The 25,726-nt window shown below is 36.4% G+C and overlaps 1 protein-coding gene and 1 non-coding gene across 17 annotated transcripts in view; both read right to left on the bottom strand.

Annotated features, from left to right (window-relative positions):
• Window positions 1-25,726, bottom strand: part of RIMS2 (regulating synaptic membrane exocytosis 2) — a 775,539-nt gene that overhangs the window by 578,695 nt on the left and 171,118 nt on the right. The window lies entirely within an intron of this gene.
• LOC129043343 (small nucleolar RNA U13) lies at window positions 24,676-24,775 on the bottom strand. Its single transcript, XR_008504431.1, has one exon. It is a non-coding gene; the product is annotated as a small nucleolar RNA U13 (small nucleolar RNA).

Here is a 25,726-nt window from a genome sequence, read left to right as displayed (position 1 = left end):
GGCACATGCCTGTAACCCCAACTACTTGGAAGGCTGAAGCAGCAGAATCACTTGAACCCAGGAAGCAGACGTTGCAGTGAGCTGAGATTACGCCACTGCACTCCAGTCTGGGCAACAAAGTGAGACTCCATCTCAAAGAAAAAAAAAAAGACACATGGAGTAGCTGAATGTATTAAAACAAACAAACAAACAAACAAAAAACCCAATGATCTGTTGCCTAAAAGTAACACACTTCACCTATAAGGATACACATAAACTGAAAATAAAGGAATGGAAAAAGGAATCTTTCTATTCAAGATATCAGCAGTTTATACACCACAATCACAGTGTTATAATATTTTGTGTTTTTCTGTGCATTTACTATTACTAGTGAGTTTTGTACCTTCAGGTGATTTCCTATTGCAAAAGGAAACCAAAAACAGAGCAGGAGTAGCTATACTTGTATCAGACAAAATAGATTTCAAGACAAAAATTATAAAAACAAACAAAGAAGGTCATTATGTAATGATAAAGGGATCAATTCAACAAAAGTATATAACAATTATAAATCTATATGCACAAAACACTGAAGCACCCAGATACTGAAAGTAAATATTATTAGAGCTAAAGAGAGAGAGAGACCTAAATACAATGATAGCTGGAGACTTCAAAACCCCACTTTCAGCATTGGACAGATCATCCAGACAGAAAATGAACAAAGAAACATCAGACTTAATCTGCACTACAGACCAAATGGAATTAATAGGTATTTACAGAACATCTCATACAATGACTGCAGAATACACATTCTTCCCCTCAGCACATGGATCATTCTCAAGGGCAGACCATAAGTTAGGCCACAAAACAAGTCTTTAAAAATTAAAAAAAATAAAATAAAATTATATCAAGTATCTTCTCTGACCACAATGAAATAAAACTAGAAATCAATAATAAGAGAAATTTTGGAAACTATGCAAACATATGGAAATTAAAAAATATGCTCCTGAATGACCAGTGGGTCAAAGAAGAAATTAAAATGCAAGTTAAAAAAATAACTTGAGACAAAGAAAAATGGAAACAACACACACCAAAATATATGTGATGCAGCATGGGCAATTCTAAGAGGACAATTATAACAATAAATGGGTAGATCAAAAAAAGAAGAGAGATCCAAAATAAACAGCCTTAAATTACGACCAAAGAAACTACGAAAAGAAGAACTAAGCCCAAAGTTAGTAGAAGGAGGGAAATAACACATATCAGAGCAGAAATCAGTGAAATCAGAAATTTAAAAAATACAAAAGATAAAACTAAGAGTTGTTTTCTTAAAAAGATAAAATCAACAAGCTTTTAGCTACACTAAGAAAAAAGGAGACTGCTCTAAATGAAATCAGGCATTAAAGAGGAGACATTAAAGTTCATACCACAGAAATACAAAGGATCGTAAGACACTACTATGAACTAATACCAATCCTTCTCAAACTCTTCCAAAAAACTGAATAGAAGAGAATGCATCCAAACTCATTTTATGAGGCCAGCATTACCCTGATGCTAAAGCCAGAAAATAAACTACAAAAATAATAAAATTACAGGCCAATATTCTTGATGAACATAGATGCAAAATCAAATACTAGCAAACTGAATTCAACTGCACATATAAAAGGATCATCCACCATGATCAAGTTGGATTCCTTGATAGTTCAGAATGCGAAGATAGTTCAACATATACAATTCTATCAATGTGATGCACCATGTTAACAGAACAAAGGACACAAATTGTATGATCATTTTAATAGACGCAGAAAAAGCATTTGATAAAATCCAATATCCTTTCATGATAAATAAACTCTTAAATTAGGTATACAAGAAATAGATGTCAACACAATACAGGTGTTACATTACAAACCCACAGCTAACATCATACTCAATGGTGAAAAGTTGGAACCTTTCCTCTAAGATCAAGAAGAAGACAAGGATGCCAACTATTGCAACTTATATTCAACATAGTAATGGAAATCCTAGCAAGAGCTATTAAGCGTAAGAAAGAAATAAAAGGCATCCAAATTGAAAAGGAAATTTAATTGTCTCTGTTTGTGGACAACATGATCTTATCTATACTGAACCCTAAAGACTCCAGTATGTTGAAGAGATATCCATATTCCTATGTTCATTGCAGCATTATTTACATAGTCAATATATAAATCAATGTAAATATCCATCAGTGAATGAATCAATAAAGAAAATGTGGTATATATAAACAATGGAACATTATTCAGCTATAGAAAAGAAAGAAGTCCTGTCATTTGTTACAACACAGATGAACTCAGAGGACATTATGTTAAGTGAAGTACGCCAGGCACAGAAAGACAAATACTATATGATTTCATTTACATGTGAAATCTTAAAAAGTTCAACTCATAGATGTAGAGGGTAGAATTATGATCACCAGAGACTGGGGTATGGGAGGTTAGGGAGATGTTGGTCAAAGGATACAAAATTTCAGTTAGATGGGAGATTCAAGTGATCTATTGTACAACATGATATCTATAGTTAATAACAATATATTGTATTTTGAAAATCATAAGAGGGTAGACTTTGTTCTCACCACAAAAATAAGTATGTGAGATAATGCATATGGTAATTAGCTGGATTGAATCATTCCACAATATATACAGACTTCAAAACATCATGTTGTGTAAGTATACACAATTTTTGTTAATTTAAAATTAAATTTAAAAATTAAAAAAAATTTAAGAAAAAAAATCACTAAAATTGATAAACCTCAAGTTAGAATGATGAAAAAAACAAGACACAAATTACCTACAGCAAGAATGATAGAGATTACAACAGAACTCACAATTAATCTAAATTAATTTAAAAGACTACAAAGGAAAACTATAAGCAACCATATGCCCATATGTATGTATGTCTTTCTTTGAAAGACAGAAGCTAGCATATCTTATTCACCAAAAAAAAAAAAAAAATAGATAGCTTGATAAGCTTTATATCTATTAAATAACTTTAATTCATAGTTTAAGAACCTTTCAAATCTAAAACCCTGGTTCCCAATGGTTTCATTGGTGAATGCTACCAAACACTGAAGGAAGAAATAATACCAATTCTACATAGTCTCTCCCAGAAAACAGGATGGAACATTTCCCAACTAATCTCTTATTGCCAGTATTACTCTGACACTAAAACCACACAAAGAAGCTGGGCATGGTGGTATATACCTGTAGTCCCAGCTACTCAAGAGGCTGAGGCAGGAGGATTGCTTGAGCACAGGAATACAAGGCTGCAGAGACCTATGATTGCACATTGTACTCCAGCCTGGGCAACAAAGCAAGACCCCATCTCTTAAAAAAATTACAAAGATACTGGAAGAAATTATAGACCAATAATGTATTTCTCATAAGCTGATGTAAAAATCCTCAACACTAAAAATATTAGCAAATCAAATCCAAAAATGTGTTAAAGAGTAATACCTTACAAATAGGTGATGTTTATCTTAGGAATGTAAGTTTGGATCCACATTTTAAATTCAAGCAATATAATCTGTCATATTAATATGATTACCTAAAAATATGCTGAGAAAGCATGTCACACAACTGCTTAGCAAACTAGGAACTGACAAAAACTTCCTTAGCACAGTAAAAGCATCTGTAAAACAGTCTACCACTAACATCACACTGTATGGTGAAAAACTGAATGCTTCCCCCAAAGATCAGTAATAAAGCAAGGTATCCTCTTTCACTACTTCTAATCAACATCAAACTAAAAATTCTAGCCACTTCATTAAGGCAAGAAAAGAAAATGAAAATAAAAAACTCACAGATTAGAAAGGAAAATAGAAAACTATTTGCAGTTGCCCTACTTGTCTTTGTATAAAAATCTCAAAGAAACTAGAAAAAAAAAAACCTCTTGTAACAAATAAATGAATTTAGCAAGGTCACAGGATACAAGATCAATATACAAAAAACAATTACACGTGTATTTAGTAGCAATGAACAATTGAAAATGAATATTTTTATAAACAGTCTGCAACAGCAGCGAAAAATTAAAAAAGAAAAAAGATTCAGGTATAACTCTAATAAGATATGAAAAGCTTTCTATGGCGAAAACTGTAAAACACTGATAAAAGAATCAAAGGAGACCTAAATAATAGGAAAAATATACCACATTAACCAATGGCAAGACTAAAATTGTTAAGATCACAATTCTCTTCAAATCAATCTATTCAATCAATGTCATTCCCAATAAAAATCCCAGCATTTTTTTAATAAAAATTGACCAGCTAGCTCTAAAATTTATGTGAAAAACAAAATCCTGGAATAAACAAAAATATTTTTTAAAAAAGAAGAAAGCTGAAAGACTAAAAGTACCTGATTTCAAGACTTACTATAAAAGCTGTAGTGGTCAAGTAAACATGGTACTGACAAAGGATAAAGATACATATCAATGGATGCAACGGGAAGTCCAGGAGTAGTACAATACTTAGTGATCATTAACATTTCTTACAAAGGAGCTGAAGTAATTCAATGGAGAAAAAAATTGTCTCTTAAGCAATTAGAAATTTATATGTAAAACTAGTGATATCATTTGGATGTTTTGTACCCTCTAAATCTCATATTGAAATGTGATCTCCAATGCTGGAGGTGGCGCCTGGTGGGAGGTGTCTGGGTCATGGGGGTGGATCCCTCATAAATGGCTTGGTGCTCTCCTCATGCTAATAGAGTGAGTCCTTGCTCTGTTAGTTCACAGGAGAACTAGTTGTTTTAAAAAGTCTGGGACTACTCCCTGCCCTTGCTCCCTCTCTTGCCATGTGACATGTCTGCTTCCTGTTTGCCTTCCACCATGAATGGAGGGTTTCTGAGGCCCCACTAGAAGCCAATGACAACACTTTGCTGCTTCTACAGCTTGCAGAACCATGAGCCAAATAAAACTCTTTTCTTTAAAAATTACCCAGGTATTTCTTCATAGCAATGCAAAACAGACTAACATAAATAGTAATTGAAAATCCAAAAAAAAGAAAAGAAAAGAAAAAGAAAATCCACGTGTAAAAAACAAAAACATTAACTTGTATCTTACGCCTTATACAAAAATTAACTCAAAATGAATTACAAAACTAAATATAATGGCTAAAAATGTAAAACTTCTAGAAGAAAACATTCAAGAAATTCTTTGTGACCTTGGGATAAACAAAGACTTCTTAGATAGGTTAGGAAAAGATTTCTTTAATAGGATATAAAAAGTATGTGCCAGGTGAAGTGGCTCATGCCTGTAATCTCAGCACTTTGGGAGGCCAAGGTGGGCAGATCACCTGAGGTCAGGAGATTGAGACCAGCCTGGCCAACATAGTGAAACCCCATCTCTACTAAAAATACAAAAATTAGCCAGGCATGGTGGTGGGCACCTGTAATCCCAGCTACTCGGGAGGCTGAGGCAGGAGAATTGCTTGAACCTGGGAGGCAGAAATTGCAGTGAGCCGAGATCACACCATGGCACTCCAGCCTGGGGGACAGAGCGAGACTCTGTCTCAAAAAATAAAATAAAATAAAATAAAAAAAGTATGAACCAGAAAGTAGTCATGAACAATATATAAATGAATGAGTGTAGCTGTGTTCCAGTAAAGATTTATTTATGGGCACTGAAATTTGAATTTTATGTTGTTTTTACAATAACAAAATATCATAAACTTAAAAAAATATAATCAACCATTTAAAAGTGTAAAAAACTATTTTTAACTTGCTGGTTATACACAAACAGGCAGTGGGATAGAATTGGCTTGTGTACCATAGATTGTCTACTTCTCTATGATATAGTTTCATTTATATGACATTCTGGGAAAAGCAAAATCAGATTAATGGTTGCCAGGGGCTGGAGTAGAGTGATGGGCACAAGAAACCTTTTGGGGTAAAGGAAATATTCTATGTCTTGATTATGCTGATAGATTTTATGTTTGTCAAAACTCACTCAACTATATACATAAAAGAGGTAAATTTTACTGTAAATAAACTATATTTCATAAAACCTGACATTAAGAAAAGTTAGATTTCAAAGTGCTAACCTAAAATCAGCCAGTAAATTAAAAGATAAAATTACAGGAGTCCTTATATCTACTTCATCACAAAAGTATACTTCCTTTCTACACCTAATATCAATGAAAACTGTTTTAAAACCAATTTTATTAACTTTTTCTGTCACTTCAGATAATACCCTGCTTTTCCCTGATAATCTCACACCAGGTTTAAGTGAAGCTCTGCTAACACAAAACAAGCATCACTACAGGAGGTTCAGGCCCACAAATGAATGAGTTCTGCATCAGAACTTCTCCCACCATTTAGAAGCATCATCTTTCCAAGTGTAGAAATTTGACACATATTTGCACATTTGTGCCATACTGTATATTTCCACTGCAACACTATTGATACACTTCCTAACTTTGAGATGCTTCTCAGTAAATGACTAAACCCCATTGGGAGAAAGAACAAGACAGAAAAAATAGAAAGAGCAATATTGTGTCAGTTCCAGAGGCACTGGAGTACTGGACAATTTACCAAGTGCTATGGTTTGAATGTCCCTGCCAAAACTCATGTTGAACTTGATTCCCAATGTTGCAGTGTTTCGGCCTAGGAGTTGTTTGGGTTATGTGGATGGATACCTCATGAATAGATTAATGCTCTTCCTTGGGGGTGAGTGAATTCTTGCACTAAAATGGATTAGTTCTCACAAGAGTGAGTTGTCAAAAAGACTCTGGCTTCCTTCATTTTACTCTCTTACTTCCTCTGTAACCATGTTATCTCTTCACACCTGCCCACTCGCCTTCAGTTTTCTGTTAGAGTGGAAGCAGCATAAAGTCCTCACCAGAAGCCAAGCGGATGCCAGTGCCAGGCTTCTTGAACTTCTGAGCCTGCAGAAACATGAGCTAAATAAACTTCTTTTCCCTATAAATTACCAGCCTCAGGTATTCCATTAAAATAACACAAAATGGACTAAGATACCAAGGAACACTGGAACAGAAACTACAAATCCAGGTGAGTGAACTGTGCTACAACTATAATGACTGTGCCTCAAGGGAAGTGGAAGCCCCATTTCTCACACACAAGAGTACGCCAGTTAAATTAGTAGCAGAGTTAGTAACTGTGTATCCCAAACTGTCATATTAGATATTTAAAACTCTCTTACATAAGAACTGTAATGATCCCAGATACCGCAGCACTATCAAGGCTGCAAAATGGAATCAAATGGTTCCAGCTGTAGGAAGAACAGAGATACAGAAGCTACAAGCCAGATAAGACAATGTCTTGATAAGACAATAGTTTCAGGTACTAAGAAACAGTATTTACCTTACTTTAGTTTGAGGTACTAAGAAAGATTTTTTTAAAAAATTTATTTATTCATCCTACCAGGCCTTTAAAATGAGACACTGCTAGACAAAGAGGTGGTGGTATACGGGCAGAGTCAGGAGTTAATTGACATTCCTTGCCAAGATCATATCTTCCCTTCCCATTTATACATAAACAAAATTCTCTGCTTCCTCATGCCAGGCACTCCTCTACTCTATCTCATCACATTCCAGTCTACTTCCTAATGCTCACTAAATTTATCAATGGCTTCCACGTACCTAAAATTAATGGACAAACATTTCAGTCATCATCTTACTTGAGTTCTGAACAACATTTGAAACTATGTGTCACAGTCCTCACTGTCCACTTAGCTTTTGTAATACTCCTGGTTTTCTTCCTGTATCTAGGTCCTTTCATTTCCTTTCTCCTTTGCAGGTCAAGACTCATGCCCTCTTCTCTTTTTATTATGTAGAGTCTTCTTAGGCATTTTTATCCATACTCAAGGCTTCAACTTCCACCTATATATAAGTCACTTATAAATGTATACCTCTAGTTCAGACTTTTCCTCTGAGCTTCAGTATTCAATCGCCTACTTAACATTTCTATTTAAATTTCTCAATGCCACCTCAAATTCAAGATTTGCAAAGTTGAACTCACAGTTTTCCTACGCAAACCAGATTCCCTTCCATTGTTCCCCGTATCAGTAAAATGGTGCCACCATTCAATTATACAGGCCTGAAATCTAGAATTATTCTGGAAATGTCTCTCTCCCTCAAATGCATAATTTATCTACCAATAAGTCCTTTCAATTTTACATCCTACATGTGCTTTGAATCCTTCCACTTGTCTCCATTATATGCTGCCAATACTATAGGTCTTGCTAACATCAATTCCCACCTAATCTAGAGAATAGTCTCCTAATTAGGCTACTCACATCCATGCTTCTTCCCTTCAATCTACTCTGTACACTACAGAAAAAATAATCTCTACTTAAAAAAAAGAGTTATTCTTCTCTCACTGCTAATTGTTCTTAAGAAAAATTTTATGAGGACCTATAAAACTTTGGATATACTATACACATCTTTAACTTCATTTTTTTGCAGTTTCTTTTACCACCTTCTGCTGAAGCCTTTCTTTCTTTCAATCCTTTTTCTTTCATCCCATTATAGACTGTATTTTGTACATGCTCTTGCCTCTGTCTAGAATGAATGAATGGATTGCTATGTATACTTTTTTTAATTCTCTTTTTTAAAACCTTAGGTATCCATAATATAATTGATCATACCCTTGGTAGCACTGGTCCATGCTTGGTTCTTGTTCTAATTAACTATTTTCCCTTCCCCAATTTGATTTCCCTTCCCTGAGGAAACCAGTCTTGTATATTTACATATATGGCATGTGCCATTTACTTATTTCCATTTCTTTTTGTCACTCAATTTTATATTTTTATATTAAAATCTAAATAGACAAGCCATAGCTAATGCGCATGGTACTTACTATGTATCAGGTAAATAGATACTGTTATCATTATTCATATTATTGTCCCCATTCTACAGACAAGTTATGTGGCTCATAGTCAAACAGCTGGTAAATGGTAAAAGCCAAATCCAAATTTAGTGTTGTTCCAAGAGTTCGTGCTCTTTACCCCTATAGTTGCTGCATCTAGTTCATGCATTTTAATGGCTGTATAATGTTTCTGTTTGGATAATCACATTTTATTCATCCATTTCTTTAAGTTGGCTCTTTATAATTCATTACTCTTTAATATATCTATGCCATATTTTTTAAACCCATATAAAGTTTTCTCTAGGGCATTTATGCAGAAATATAATGAACATACTAACATTCACTAGATACTTTTTAACTGCTCTTCCAAATGGATTAACCCTGTTAGTACGCCTGCAAGCAAAGTATGAATATTCTAGTTTTCTCTCATTCTTGCCAATGTGTGATTATTCAACTTTTTAAATTTTTGCTGATTTGATAGATATTAATTGATGTCCCATTTTTTAGTTCATAGTTTTCTGATTTCAATGAAATCCAGCCAATCTCACTGCCCTTCCTATGAACTGCCTATTCATATCCTTTACCAGATTGGATTTCCTGTATTATTCTTCATGATATGCAGGGGTGTACTATATAGCCTATATATACATAGTTGAACATAGGAAATTTCTTCTCTCAGTCTGTTAATTTTGTTAAACAGAAATCTTTAATTTTGAGGTAGTCAAATACATCAATTTCTCCCTTCATCATTTGTAGCTTTGGTGGCTGGCTATATAAAACAAAACAAAACAGAACAGAGCAACCTTACCTACACCTAAGTCAGGCACCAAAAATTTCTATGGTTTCTTCTAGTAGCTTTATAATTTTACCAGTCATATTTAGGCTTTTAATCAATCTGAAGTTTATTTTTATATGTGCTGTGATGCAGGGATTTAATGTCAATCTTCTCCATATAGAGATTCTATATTCCAAGCATCATATACTAGCTAGTTCGTCCTTTCTTCAACTGATTTGTGATCTCAATCTATCATATACTAAGTTCCTATATATACATAGGTCTGTTTATGAACTCTGCATTCTATTTCAATGGCGTTTGTGTCTGCTTTTACTCCAGAACAAGATAATAACAACCAAACTCCAAATAAAGATCCAAAAAATCTTAAATATATAAATTTGAATATATAACTTTCTAGTGATGTAGATCAGAAGTCAACAAACTTTTTCTGTAAAGCACCAGATAGTAGGTAATTTAGGCCTTGTGGTCCATACAGTCTCTGTCACTACTCAACTCTGCCACTGCGATGCAAAGGCAACCATTAATAATATGAAGACATGAGTTTGACTATATTCCAATAAAATGCTATTTACAAAAGCAGATAGCAGGCAGGATTTTGGTCCACAGGCCATATTTTGCAAATTCTTGATGTAGAAAAAAGAAGCAAAGATATAATCATAAAACTAGTTTAAAATTTTATTACAAATAAATATTTAAATAAATATAAATTTAGAAACTTTTTTTCTACTTTCTCATCTCATAAAGTTATTGTATCTAAATTTTTCATGTATATCTTCTATATCAAAGTCTCCCTCATCACTAAGGAAACTCAATGAATTCAGTATTTTCTAAAGTAAATATTTTTCACTTCTGACTTCTGTGAAATAATGAAACTTCTTCAATTCATGTTTACTGCTGTTCCTGGCAATTTTTTTCCCAGCCACTTAGTTTTGTTGTTGTTGTTTACCTATTCATATTATAAGTGTGTTTTCATATTCTCCAAAAGTTAACTACCTATATTACTCCTTTATAAAGTAATCTTTTAAAAAGTTTGTTTACTAGGATTTCCAACACTTGCCACTGTGAGGTCATACCACTGTGAATTTCTTGATTCATGTTAAATTTCTTGTTTCTCTATAAGATAGGTATACAAAACTAGATTGTTTGAGGTCCCTTAAGGATAATATATTCTCTTCAAGCAGTTCTCTGTAGTTCAAAATAAAGAAATTAAGAGCTCCTCATAAGATAAGATTTATGAGGACTCAAATTGAGCAGTTTCCTTTTACTAGAGGGTTGGTTTCGGGGAAAGGGTAGAATCCATATATTTCAGGATATATAGGATTCTGGCTTTGTAACTTGCTTTGCTAGCTGGTAAAAAGGGTTTGCCTCTGGTCTTCTTCATGGAAACTTACTATTTGTAAAATGAGTTCTTCCATATAAATATTATAACCCTTTTATCCAACTTTCTTGGAAATCCTAGAAGGACTTTTATTAAAATTGCATTATATTTATAGATTACTTTTAGGATAATTGACATCTTCACAGTCTTGAGTCTTCCCACCTAAAAACATGTGTCTGCATTTATTGCCAATCCTTAAAAAAAACAGTAACCACCTGTATGGATTACAAGTGATTCTTTTAACTCAAATTTTTCTATCTTAACTTGTGATCCACCCCCAGATAGTCCATGAATAGACTGGTATTTCAGTGGAATTGACTTCCTTTTTAATTGCATGTATTATCTTTTATGCATTTAAAAACATTTTGAGAAAGAATCGATAGGCTTCAACAGGCTGTCAAACGGATTCATATACAAAACAGATTAAGGACCTCCAATAAATATTTCCATGTTCTATATGTTGTTTCAGAAAGAAAGAAAAAGCAAGTTCTCTAACAATGTCATGAAGCTAATATAACCATACTTTCTACTCTTCACTTCCATACTCCTTATTCTCATGCACTTCAATATCACTTCCTTGGAGAGGTATTCCTTAACATCACTGACTAGGTCAAATCCGTCTGTTAAATATTTTCAAAGCACTGTATTATATGACATTTACTACAGTTGCACCTTTTGTTCATGTATGTAATTATCTCATTAATCTCTACCTCTCTAATTAGAAAAGTCATGAGAATTGCTTTGTCTGTTTTTGCTTTCCATTTTATCCCAGTGACTAGCATAATACATGGCTCATAGTCAAGTTCTCAATAAATACTTACTGAATGTTTACATTAATAATGAATAAACAAATATGTATTGTGTGTATATTATTTGATACATGATAGAGAAAAATATAAAGTTGAATATTACCCTGTTCTTGTTATCAGTAAAATAAGATAGATAAGAACATGCATAGATATGAGACAGACATGGAAACAAATATAATTAAGTCTATTAAGTTAAGTTTAGCCTACAGCTTCCTCCTTATAAGTTTGTCCTAAAGGTTTCGCCATACATTTGTCTGGAGTACAGTTACATAGTGAACTGTAACCTACATGGATGTATAAACAGACTGTAACCTACTCTTGTAACTATCACTGAGTTTCAGCAAGTTACAGATAAATAAATATATACACACATACAGAATAAATAAATAAGGCAAGCACCTAACTGTAACTAATTCAGCTCCTTCTATACATCTCTTCTATATTTTTGTAGGTCACTTCTTTTTTTTGGTCCACAAATCTTTTCCAACCACACAGAAGCACTGGAGTCTCTCTGACTCTGTTCTGGTTGGGAGGCTACCTGAGTCACAAATCATTCTTTGCTCAATTAAACTGTTAAATTTAATTTGTCCAAAGTTTTTAATTTTAACACATGGTATCAGAAGTAGGAACCAAAATAGAGCTTCTAGTGAGCTCCAGGTAGTGAGCCCCATGAGCATTGAGTAACCAAGCAAAGTACCTGCTTGGCCATTGTGTCCATTGCTGTCACAGAAACTGGGGACTGTGGGTAAGTTCTCTCTCGGATTCTTAAGATCCATGGATTTCTGTTTTGAGCTATCTAAGTTTGTTTGAGCAAATTTTTTATCTGAACTGGGATGACAGAAACTAAACTGGGTACCAGATCACACTCTACCTGATAATTATCTGGCCTGAATCCAGTTAGAGGCCTAAGGTGTCTGACTAGGTCAGGTAGAAACTGGCAGTAAATGACAATATTGCATGGGATGTGAACTCCAGCTTTCAGGAGTTCTCAAAGACTTTTGTGTACCATCCCCTTTGTTTCTTCTTTTTTACACATTTAAGTAGGCAAAAATCATTGGCTAAGTTGATCAAGCGGATCTGAGAGGCAAAGCCAAGATTCCATGTGAAAATGGAATCCTAATTTCTAAAGAACCGAGTACATCAACTTCCAACTATACCCACATTTACATGTATAAGTATTAAGCCCCAAAAGCAGCAAAGGCTTGGAGAAACGGCAAAATCTGACTAAAGGTAATTTAAAATTACACTGAAACATCCCAAATGAATAACACTACACTTTAAAAAGTATATTTTATTTATTTTTAAGACAGAGTCTTACTCTGTCACCCGGGCTGGAGTGGAGTGGCACAATCTCAGCTCACTGCAACCTCTGCCTCCTGGGTTCAAGCTATTATCCTGCCTCAGGCTCCTGAGTAACTGAAATTACAGGCATGTGCCACCATGCCCGGCTAATTTTTTGCATTTTTAGTAGAGACAGTGTTTCACCATATTGGCCAGGCTACTCTTGAACTCTTGACCTCAAGTGATCCACCCGCCTTGGCCTCCCAAAGTGCTGGGATTACAGGTGTAAGCCACCATGCCCAGCCAAGAAGTATATTTTAAAATGAGGGCTCCTGAATTAAGCTCACCCAGATATGCCTAGTGATATGCAGAAGCTTCTAAAAATATTTCAGTATTGTTATTCCCTCTTTATTAAAAAAAAAAAAGACTGTTTAAAAGGCAAATAAAAAGCTTAAGCAACTAATTGATAAGAAGAATTGAATCTGCTTAACTTTTGGCTTAATTAATATCCTGTTCTGAAGGAAAAAAGAAAGCTATTCTGGATAAAGTGTTTATAAAAGGCAGGCCCTCAGGTAAAGTAGACTTGCTTCTTTTTAAGAGCTATACATGCTAAATCCAGGCATAAAGGCTTTCTTTGCCCTATTCCTTAAGGGGCTCTACCCTGAGCTCTGTAATTTTAGCTAAGAAACAATAGCTTAGTTTAAAAGACCACCTATTGAACTAAATTGTTTTGAAAATATACCTTTCTGGCATTTAACCATCTATATTAAAAACACTTTTGCAAAAAAGTTTACATCTATAAGGAAATTTCCATTTTTAAGGGTGTATGAAAGGGAAGACTGGGTCACTAGAAACTCTTACCATTGTTTTAAATTTGCATAACAAGTCTGACCTTTGTTTAAGGTAGTTTTCTGGCCATCTTGTCTTAAATGGGTCTTTATGTACCTTTTTTCCTTGGTTTGAATAAATGGTGATACAATATTTAGGCCTAAAGTCTCAGCTCTGTGCTTGTCAGATATAAATTTTCTACCTTTTTTTCACCTAAGAGTCATCACTTTAAAAGACAAATTGTTGCTTAACTAATAATTGCTTAGGACAAAAAAACAGGTATTTGGAAGACTGATAGATTAAATAGAGAAAAGAAAAACTATTTAAAAGTCCACAAACCAGAATTCCTTATAAAAGCTAAAAGATCTGCTTTTGTCTGAGTGTCTGTATGTCTGTAAGTCTACATGTGTTATGTGCATGTGCTAATACTTTGTAAATAAAAGTAGTTTTAAAATTGTTGGTAAGACAAAAGAAGAATGGCTTCAAAATTGTCAGTTAAATATAATTCAGTAATTTCTGCCTGGGTGTACTGGTCAGACAGGCTTATGCTATCTCTGTTAACATGTTTTAAGGTCACAAAACTGCTGCTTCCTTAATAGTTTTAATACTTGTTTAATTTGACAGTGAACTTATGTTTATGTTTCAAGCCTCTAGGTTCTGGGATCTGGACAGGCATCCAAGGTAAGACCTGAAGATATGTCCTCAGTACTTAGACCACCAGCTGCAGGGCCGAGTCAAGCCCATTCCTCCCTGGTCCAGTTTTGCCTCCTAGCCACTCTGCAAAGGGTTGCATGGAACAGGAATCACTTTCACAGCTGTCTTCTCTTCTGAGTTCTATGCCTAATATGTAAATTCAGGACCCAGATGGGCTCTGGCCTTCATAGCCATCCAGGATGCCTTGTGGCTACCTGAGACCCAGGACTACTAGGAAAGACTTTAGAGAGGGTCACATTTCAAAATTCTTTTCAGGACCAGTCCTGGTGGCTCATGTCTGTAATCCTAGCACTTTGGGAGGCCAAAGCGGGCAGATCACTTGAGGTCAGGAGTTCGAGACCAGCCAGGCCAACATAGTGAAACCCCATCTCTACTAAAAATACAAAAAATTAGCCGGCCATGGTGGCGAGTGCCTGTAACCCTCGCTACTCAGGAGGCTGAAGCAGGACAATCGTTTAATCTTTTCAGTAATTTAAAATCTTCAAATCATATTAAATTAAGTAACAAATAATCAAAAAATGATTCATTTGTAAGTAAATTAAAATATTGAAAATTAATTATTAAACATAAATTCAAGGTTATATACTTTGGCATCTTACTTTTATGTTGTATAAAAATGCTAAACATATTTAAATCAATTAACAAAAATTTGAGAAAACATAATTCTAAAAATCATAAAATCATTTTCATCAGCAAATGCTGATATAAAACAGTTCAAAATTACTTATGCTAGGTTTTCACTAAAAACTAGGGTTACTAAGAGTTAAAATTATAGTTAATGTGTGTAACTATAACTACTAGATATAGGAAAAACAATTCTATATACAGTGTATAAAGAAAAGTAAGATATGTTTTTAGTGAGAAAAGTTGTAAAGGCATAAAAATATGCATTTGTTGAGAAAATCAATTCTGCCCATCTAGAAGTTACTTAAAGATTGCTTCAAATTAAAAAAATTAAAAAGATATAGATACAAAAAAATAAAAAGTTAAAAATAAAAAGAATTTTAAAATTTTCTAAGAGATTATAAAAGATTTATGAAAATCTTGTGTGGTCAAAAGCTGTCTGAGATTGGATGGATTTGCTTATAAGATTTTAGCAATATTAACTTCTATATTGATAGTACCAAGGAGTAGGGCATTGCTATAAAGATACCCGAAAATGAGGAAGCAACTTGGGAACTGGGTAATGGGCAGATATTGGAAGAGTTTGGAGGGCTCAGAAGAAGAGAGGAAGATGAAGGACAGTTGGGAACTTCTTAGGGACTGATTAAACAGTTGTGACCAAAATGCTAATAGTGGTATGAACACTAAAATCAAGGCTGGCAAGGTCTCAGATGGAAATGAGAACCTTACTGGGAGCTGGAACAAATGTCATGCATGTTATGCCTAAGCAAAAAGTTTAGCTGCATTCTGCTCATGTCCTAGGGACCTGTGGAAGTTTGAACTTCAGAGTGATGACCTAGGGTATCTGAAGGAAGAAATTTCTAAGCAGCAAAAAGTTCAAGATGTGGCCTCCCTGCTTCTAACAGCCTATGCTCACATGTGGGACCAAAGAATAATGTAAGGTCAACACTTACATTTCAAAGGAAACAGAGCCTAAAAGTTTGGAAAATCTGCAGCCTGGCCATGTGGCAAAGAAAAAGCTTTTATGGGAGAGGAATTCAAGCTGGCTGTGAAGCAACAACTTACTAGAGATATTTATATTACTAAATGGGAGCCAACTGCTAATATTCAAGACAATGGAGAAAAGACCTTGATGGAGTTCAGAAACCTTCACAGCAGGCCCGCCTATCACAGGCACTGAGGCCTGGGAGAACAGAAACCACTACCCTGTGCCACCTCAAGACATGGCACCTGGCATGCTGGCAGCTCTAGCTACAGCTACAGCTGGGGCTCAAAGAGGCCCAGATACAGCTTGAGCTGACACTTTGATGAATGCAAGTCATGAGCCTTGGCAGCTTCCACATAGTATTAAGATTGCAGGCACCCAGAGTGCAATCTTGTTAGCCTCCTCCTAGATTTGACAGGATGTATGAAAAAGCACAGGTGTCCACACAGAAGCCTCCTAAGAGTGGAGCCCTCACAGAGAATCTCTACTAGGAGAGTGCAGAGGAGAAATGTGGGGTTGGAGCTTCCACACAGAGTCCCCACTGGGGCACTGCCTAATAGAGTTGCGAGAAAGGGACCACCATCCTCCAAAATCCAGAATGGTAGATCCAGTGGGAGCTTGAATCCTGCATGTGGAAAAGCTGCAGGCACTCAATAACTTATGAGAGCAGCTACAGGGGCAGTACTCTGCAAAGCCACAGGGGTGGAGCTGCCCAAGGCCATAGGAGCCCACCTCATGCACCAGTGTGTCCTGCACGCAGGACATGGAGTCAAAGGAGATTTCTTGGAGCTTTAAGAGTTAATGACTGCCCTGCTGGGTTTCAAACTTACATGAGACCTGTAGCCCCTTTCTTTTGGCCAATTTCTACCTTTCGGGATAAAAATGTTTACCCAATTCCTATACCCCACTTGTACTGTGGGAGTAGATAACTTGTTTGATTGTAAAGGCTCACAGGTAAAAGAGACTGGCCTTGTCTCAGATGAAACTTTGGACTTTGGACTTTAAACAATAGAACAAGTTACAATGTTGGGGGACTGTTGTGAAGGCATGATTGTATTTAGCTATGTGAGAAGGAAATGAGATTTGGGAGGGACAAGGGATGGAATGATATAGTTTGGATATTTGTCCTTACCCAAATCTCATGTAGAATTGTAATCCCCAGTGCTGGAGGTGAGGCCTAGTATAAAGTGTTTGGGTCATGGGGCTGGATCCCTCATGGCTTGGTGCTATCTTCACTATAGTGAGCGAGTTCTCACTAACTCTGGTTATCTTTAAAAGTATGTGGCACCTCTCCCACCACCCTCTCTTCTTCCTGTTCTAGCCATGCTCCTACAATGGCCTGTTCCCCCTTCACCTTCCACTGTGATTGTAAGCTTCCTGGGGCCTCCCTAAAAGCCCAAGCAGATGCTGGCACCATGTTTACTTTAAAGCCTGCAGAACTGTGAGCCAATTAAAACTCTTTTGTTTATAAATTACCCAATCAATGGTATTTACTTATAGCAATGCAAGAATGGCCTAATATAATTCATAATGTATTAATACATGAGTAACATTTGGCTTTCTATTTTGAACAAGATTTTCATATAATATTAATAAGAGATAGTAGACAAATTTCTGTTCAACATTTGAGTAAACTGTGAAAAAAAAAAACAATAGAAGAGAGAAGCAGACACAGATACTGTCCCATATTGTTTTCATTAGGTCTCCAGATTGTTTGGAAAACTGAAAACAGATTTTTGCTTTTTAAAACCTTTTATTTATCCCTTTGGCTAAATAAATATTATTTACAGTGACTAGTGATCCTGTTTAATTGTTTTAAACCTTTGACATATTTGATATGTTTCCCAAAATCAAACTTCAAATTAAAAGTCGTCTTTTTGTGACCTCAAACTACTTTGGAATGCTACAGAGGGGCCTTGAAACATTCAAAAGAGAGATGAACAGGCTTATTTGGTATGTTAAAGCATATGGGAAGCATTGTCAAATAAGAAATGTTTTACCCTCTTTGAGTTATATTTTCATGAACACATTATTAATATATGTTCCAAAATTGTATGAGATTCCTAAAATTCTGTTATATCTTGGTAGGAAATCAGTCATAACTATAGTTATTACGTTAAGTTATTATAGGCCAAAGAAATAACCAAATTTTCTTCTCACTTGTGTCTTTGACCATGATCGTATTAATTCTTGTCCACAGTTGACTGCTTAATTCTGATGCATTTTAAAACAGCTCTTCACAAGCAAATAAAATCCTAAAGTGTTGTGCCTTCATGGAAGTTCATGGAAAGGGTAGAAAGGACCATAAGAAGCACCTTCAAATACAGGTTTCTGATGACTTTAGGATCACATCATTTGGACTAAGTAAGGATTCCTAGTACTCCAATGAAAAGACTAACTGATTTATAAAACTGCTAACCCAAGGAGGACAATAATTAATTGAATACCAAGAAAATACTTTGCCAGGTTTTCATAATAAATCAGCCAGCACTGAAATTATTAAGATGTGCTATTCAAATGAACTCCATGATTCAAGTCAAATTACCTATGTGATATGGTTTGGCTGTGTCCACACCCAAATCTTATCTTGAAATGTAGCTCCCATAATTCCCACGTTTTGGGAGGCACCCGGTGGGAGATAACTGAAACATGAGGGTGGTTTCCCCCATATTGTTCCCATGGTAGTGAATAAGTCTCACAAGATCTGATGGTTTTATAAGGAGAAACCCCTTTTGCTTGGCTCTCATTTTCTCTTTGCCTGCCACCATGTAAGATGTGCCTTCCGCCTCCCACCATGATTGTGAGGCATCCCCAGCCATGTGGAACCATGAGTCCATTAAACCTCTTTCCTTCATAAATTACCCAGTCTCAAGTATGTCATTATCAACAGCATGAAAATGGACTAATACAGTAAATGGGTACCATTAGAGTGGGGTGCTACTGTAAAGGTACCTGAAAATGTAGAAGCAACTTTGGAACTGGGTAACAGTCCAGAAGTTTGGAACAGTCTGGACGGCTCAGAAAAAGACAGCAAAATGTGGGAAAGTTTGGAACTTCCTAGAGACTTGTTGAATGGCTTTGACCAAAATGCTGATAATGATATAGAAAATGAAATCCAGGCTAAGGTAGTCTCAGATGGAGATAAGTAACTTGTTGGGAAGTGAAGCAAAGCTGACTCTTGTTATTTTTTAGCAAAGAGACTGGCAACATTTTGTCCCTGCCCTAGAGATTTGTGGAACTTTGAACCTGAGAGTGATGATTTAGGGTACCTGGCAGAAGAAATTTCTAAGCAGCAAAGTATTCAAGAGGTGACTTGGGTGCTGTTAAAAGCATTCAGTTTTAAAAGGGAAACAGCATAAAAGTTCAGAAAATTTGCAGCCTGATGATGCGACAGAAAAGAAAAACCCATTTTCTAAGGAGAAATGCAAACCAGATGCAGAAATTTGCTTAAGTAACAAGGAGCCAAATGTTAATTGCCAAGACAATGGGGAAAATATCTCCAGAGCATGTCAGAGACTTTTGCAGCAGCCCCTCCCATCACAGGTCTAAAGGTCTAGGAGGAAAAAATGGTTTTGTGGGCTCAGCCCAGGGTCCCCCTGCTGCGTGCAGCCTAGGGTCTTTGTGCCCTGCAACCCAGCTGCTCTAGCCATGTTTAAAAAGGGCCAAGGCACAGCTTGGGCTATGGCTGCAGAGGGTGCAAGCCCAAAGCCTTGGCAGCTTCCACCTGGTGTTGAGCCTGAGGATGTACAGAAGTCAAGAATTGAGGTTTGGGAACTTCTGTCTAGATTTCAGAGGATGTACGGAGACGCCTAGATGTCCAGGCAGAAGTTTGCTGCAGGGGCAGGGCCCTCATAAAGAACCTCTACTATGGCAGTGCAGAAGGGAAATGTGGGGTTGGAGCTCCCACACAGAGTCCACACTGGGGCACTGCCTAGTGGAGCTGTCAGAAGAGGGCCACCATCCTCCAGACCCCAGAATGGTAGATCCACTGACAGCTTGTACTGTGCACCTGGAAAAGCCACAGGCACTCAGTGCCAGCCCATGAAAGCAGCCGGAAGGGGGTCTGTACCCTGCAAAGCTACAAGGCAGAGTTGTCCAAGACTATGGGAACCCACCTCTTGCCTCAGTGTGACCTGGATGTGAGCCACATGGAGTCAACAGAAATCATTTTGGAGCTTTAAGATTTGACTGTCCCACTGGATTTCAGACTTGCATGGCGCCTGTAGCCCATTGGGAATGGTTGTATTTATCCAATGCCTATACTCCCATTGTATCTAGGAAGTAACTAACTTACTTTTGATTTTACAGGCTCATAGGTGGAAGGGACTTGCCTTGTCTCAAATGAGATTTTGGACTGTGGACTTCTGAGTTAATGGTGAAATGAGTTAAGACTTTGAGGGACTGTTGGGAAGGCATGATTGGTTTTGACATATGAGGACATGAGATTTGAAAGTGACCAGGGATTAAGTGATATGGTACAGCTATGTCCCCACCCAAATCTCATCTTGAATTGTAGCTCCCATAATTCCCACATGTTTTGGGAAGAACCCAGGGGGAGACAACTGAATCATGGGGGCAGTTTTCCCTATACAGTTCTCTTGGTAATGAATAAGTCTCAGGAGATCTGATGGTTTTATAAGCGGAAACACTTTCGCATGGCTCTCATTCTCTCTTTGCCTGCCACCATGTAAGATGTGCCTTTTGCCTCCCACCATGATTGTGAGGCCTCCCCAGCCACATCAAACTATGAGTCCATTAAACCTCTTTCCTTTATAAATTACCCAGTCTTGGGTATATCTTTATCAGCAGCGTGAAAACAGACAAATAAACTATGATAAACCATCTAGAAAACAATGCTACACACTTGATTTGGAGAAACAAAATTGGTATTTAAGAGAATATAAATCCAATGTTAAGTGTAGACTCACAGAGAGAGGCTGGACAGTCACTTGGTACTTCCTAAGTCCTTAAACCTCCATTATTAAAAGCTCTAGCTGGGCATTGTGGCTTCTACCCATAATCCCAGCTTCTCAGGAGGCTTAGGTGGGAGAATTGCTTGAGCCTGGGAGCTCAAGGCTACACTGAGCCACGATTGTGCCACCACACTCCAGCCTGGGTGACAGAGCAAGACTCCATCTCTAAATAAATAAATAAATAAATAAATCGTCTATACTCCATGACTCACCATGGAGGAGATAAAATGATCCAAATAGAATACACACATGCATGCACACACACACACACACACACACTTACAAACTGGTGTGGTGACTCTTCTAAATTACCAAAATGACTTGTGACAAATATACTTCAGGTATATCTCTGCTACCTGATTGGCCATTTGAACATAGAAAGATTTCATTCCATTGTTGTTTTCAATGCATATATTCTGGTTATATAGAAGCTTTCTCATACAAGAAGGTTAATCCTATAACAGTAGCTAAAAGGTTATCAGAAAATGTATTTCCCTCATGGGACATTCCTGGAAAAATCTCTAGTGATAAAGGTACTTGTTTCACTGGACAAGTAAAATAGTTAAATAAGGTATTACAAATACAGTAACATTAAGCAAAACTAATTGAATGAACTAGGTTGCCTTGGTCAAAGATATTGCAGATTGATAACAATCAGATCTAGTTTCAGAGGAAAATATAAGTTGATCCCTTATGAAATAGTCACTGGAAGCCCTAAGCTCCTAATAATAGAACCTCATGTATCTGCCACTCCTAAACTCTAATATGACTAAACTCTACCAGGCTTTAGCTTTAATGTATTATGCCAAAGTGTATTTTCACCAGGTTAAAGAAAGTTTGTCATGGTCCCCCAACAGAGGACAATCAAACCCAGGTGATCTAAAACTCAGAGATTTGGTCTTCTGGAAACATCAAGGAAAGACTTCCCCTGCCACCCACACTGCAACAAAACTGTGGGACTGTGAACCTTGAGCTTGTAATCTCACAACTCAGAAGATCCCCTACAGACTCTTGGAACTATACACCCATTGGCGACCTTAAGGTAAAGCTAACCACAGAAGTTTCTCCCTGGAAGCAGATGACATCCCAGATGCAGACAGCTTTCCCAAGATCACAGATCAAGACTTCTCTGCTATCATGAAACTCTTACTTCTCAATTTTTTCCTTGCTTATACCTCTATGAGCAATACAACTGGAAAAGGGGTTTGTGTGCACTCATGAAGTATACTTTTATTTGTGGGGGATTTTGCAGCCAGCCTTATTTATGGACAACCTATGCTCTGATAGATGAAAGATGAAAAACAACATGTTCAAGAAATTTAATATCTTTGTTGCTTCATAATCTGTCAGAAACAGAACAGTGGTCCACTCCTCTTAACCTACATCATCAGTTAAAGAGAAAACTGCCAGAAGGCATTCATTATTCCAGATGGGTGGTCTCTTTTTACACAGTTTTGAGTAAATGAGGTAATGATTAAAAATTTATTCCTTATAACAGGTGCTACAGCAGATTCTACTGCAAAGGCTATGGCTGCACAAAAAGCTTCTTTAAATTCTCTTGCTAAAGTTATGCTAGATAATAAAATTATAACTTACTGCTGAACAGAGAAGTATCTGTGAAGTTACTGACACTTCTTGTTGCACACGATACATACATTAGGTATTATAGAGATTCTGTTGTAGGGGATTAACAAATAGGTTGCTTGGTTCAAACAAACAGATGCTTTATCTAGCTTATTCTTTGGTCTTTGATTTTAGCTGGTTGGGTTCATAAGGATCCCGGCTAAGGCATACTCCAAACTCTTGGTATTATCCTCCTGACAGTCATAATAGTCGTCTCCCTGGTGCACTGTATTCTCTCAAAAGTTTTAAATGTTTGCATACAGTCATCTATAGAATGTCAAATGGTTTCTCTTCAACTGGAACAACAAAAACTCAAAGAAATGCATGATTATTAGAACACCATAACCTATGAATGACATACTGTGACTGGAAACCCTAAATGATGGTAACTAAGAGTAGTGCTAATGCCCTAAGCTTTGCTCACACTCTCACCTATGTAAAAACCTGACCAAAAGGGTGAGTTAAACAAAATTATGGGAAGTCATTGTTTTGAACTGAGCTCATACACTAGGCCTTAACAGACCAGACCAGATCAAATCAAGATGGAGTCACTCATGCTAAATGTGACATAATCAAATTGAAACTTTAAAGAAGCAGAAGCCCCCCAAAAAAGACCAGAAATGTTTTTCTCTCTTGAAAACAGGACATTCCAGCATAATAAGGAAGTCTCTTCTAGGCTACCTTTTACAAAAAAGTAAGTTAAAGTCCTGTTTACAAGGACTTACAAAACCCACTGTTCTGCTATTTTCTAGTGAGATTTGAGACCAAGTAAATACATTTATCATGGCAAAAGAATGATGTCAACGCATAAAGTTTTGGTCAACCTCTCAGGTTGACCAAATGAAGGAAATTGTTAAATTAGGCTTAGCCTAAAACTGCCCTCATTATAAGTTTGGCCTAAAGGGTCCTCTGTACATAGTGAACTGTAATCTAACTAGACGTATAAACAGACTGCAACTTACTCTTGTACCAATCACTGAGTTTCAGGCAATAACAGGTGACCAACTGTTCAACTGTAGCAAATGCTGAACTGTAACACATCCAGCTATTCCTGTACCTCATTTTCATTTTCTGTACATCATTTTCCTTTTTCTGTCCATAAATCCTCTCTGACCACGTGGCAGTGCCAAAGTCTCTCTGAACCTATTCTGGTTCAGGGGATTCCTGATTCAGGAATCATTCTTTCCTCAATTAAACTCTGTTAAATTTAATTTGTCTAAAGTTTTTCTTCTAACAAGTCAACTGAAATATGTACTAAATAAGTATTAATATATAAGAAAAATGTTACTGGAACATAAGGAAAAGAGGCATTAGTTGTGAACGGTGTTGATAAAACTTCATAGAAGAAAAACATTTTTTAGTTTTTTAAGCGTTTTGGCCATGAAAGACATGCAAAATTGTGATAGGCATAAAATAAAGACTAAATTTCAGGCTTATATTTTTTCATATGCAAAGTATGAAAGCAAATGGAAAATTCAGGAAGTTGAAAGTATTCTCATTTGGAATAAGGTATGCATGGGGGGAAAACGGAGGAAAATACAATAGAAGAAGCTGGAAAGTCAGCATGAGGTAGAATACTAAGGATTATTTCCCATATTATCTAATATCCAATTAAGATTGTAACATCACAAGTTATAGAAATCAGTAAGACAATGTTGAGAAAGATTACAAACCTATCTCGAATATATCAGATATTTGATTAATTCTTTTTAGACTCATAGCATATCTCAAAACCATTTCTGAACTAATGGGTAAAAAAGACTTTATGCCAGAAGTCACATGAAGTTCTTTATCAATATTAATCCTTTATCTTTCACACATTTCTTTTTTTAACATCAGATGGGTAATGTGCAAACATCATACCAAGGTTTGAGGGAGGAACATCTCAAATGAGCATTAAACACTCAATCACACTTATGAACTATGAAAGAATCTCTAATACACATTTTTTTATTATACTTTAAGTTCTAGAGTACATATGAACAACGTGCAGGTTTGTTACATAGATATACATGTGCCATGTTGGTTTGCTGCACCCATCAACTTGTCATTTACATTAGGTATTTCTCCTAATTCTATCCCTCCCCCAGGCTCCCACGCCCAGACAGGCTCCGGTATGTGATGTTCCCCACCCTGTGTCCATGTGTTCTCGTTGTTCAACTCCCACCTATGAGTGAGAACATGCGGTGTTTGGTTTTCTGTCCTTGTGATAGTTTGCTGAGAATGATGGTTTCCGGCTGCATCCATGTCCCTGCAAAGGACATGAACTCATCCTTTTTTATGGCTGCATAGTATTCCACGGTGTGTATGTGCCACATTTTCTTAATCCAGTCTATCATTGATGGACATTTGGGTTGGTTCCAAGTCTTTGCTATTGTGAATAGTGCCACAATAAACATACATGTGCATGTGTCTTTATAATAGCATGATTTATAATCCTTTGGGCTTATACCCAGTAATAGGATTGCTGGGTCAAATGGTATTTCTAGTTCTAGATGCTTGAGAAATTGTCACACTGGCTGCCACAATGGTTGAACTAATTTACACTCCCACCAACAGTGTAAAAGTGTTCCTATTTCTCCACATCCTCTCCAGCATCTGTTGTTTCCTGACTTTTTAATGATTGCCATTCTAACCGGCATGAGATGGTATTTCACTGTGGTTTTTGATTTGCATTTCCCTAATGACCAGTGATGATGAGCTTTTTTTCATATGTTTGTTGGCCAGATAAATGTCTTCTTTCGAGAAGTGTCTGTTCATATCCTTCATCCACTTTTTGATGTGGTTGTTGTTTTTTTTCTTGTAAATCTGTTTAAGTTCTCTGTAGATTCTGGATATTAGCCCTTTGTCAGATGGGTAGATTGCAAAGGTTTTCTCCCATTCT

This window comes from Pongo pygmaeus, chromosome 7 (genome assembly GCF_028885625.2).
Source record: "Pongo pygmaeus isolate AG05252 chromosome 7, NHGRI_mPonPyg2-v2.0_pri, whole genome shotgun sequence".
Lineage (NCBI taxonomy): Eukaryota > Metazoa > Chordata > Mammalia > Primates > Hominidae > Pongo > Pongo pygmaeus.
This window is presented reverse-complemented; position numbering and strand designations above follow the sequence as displayed.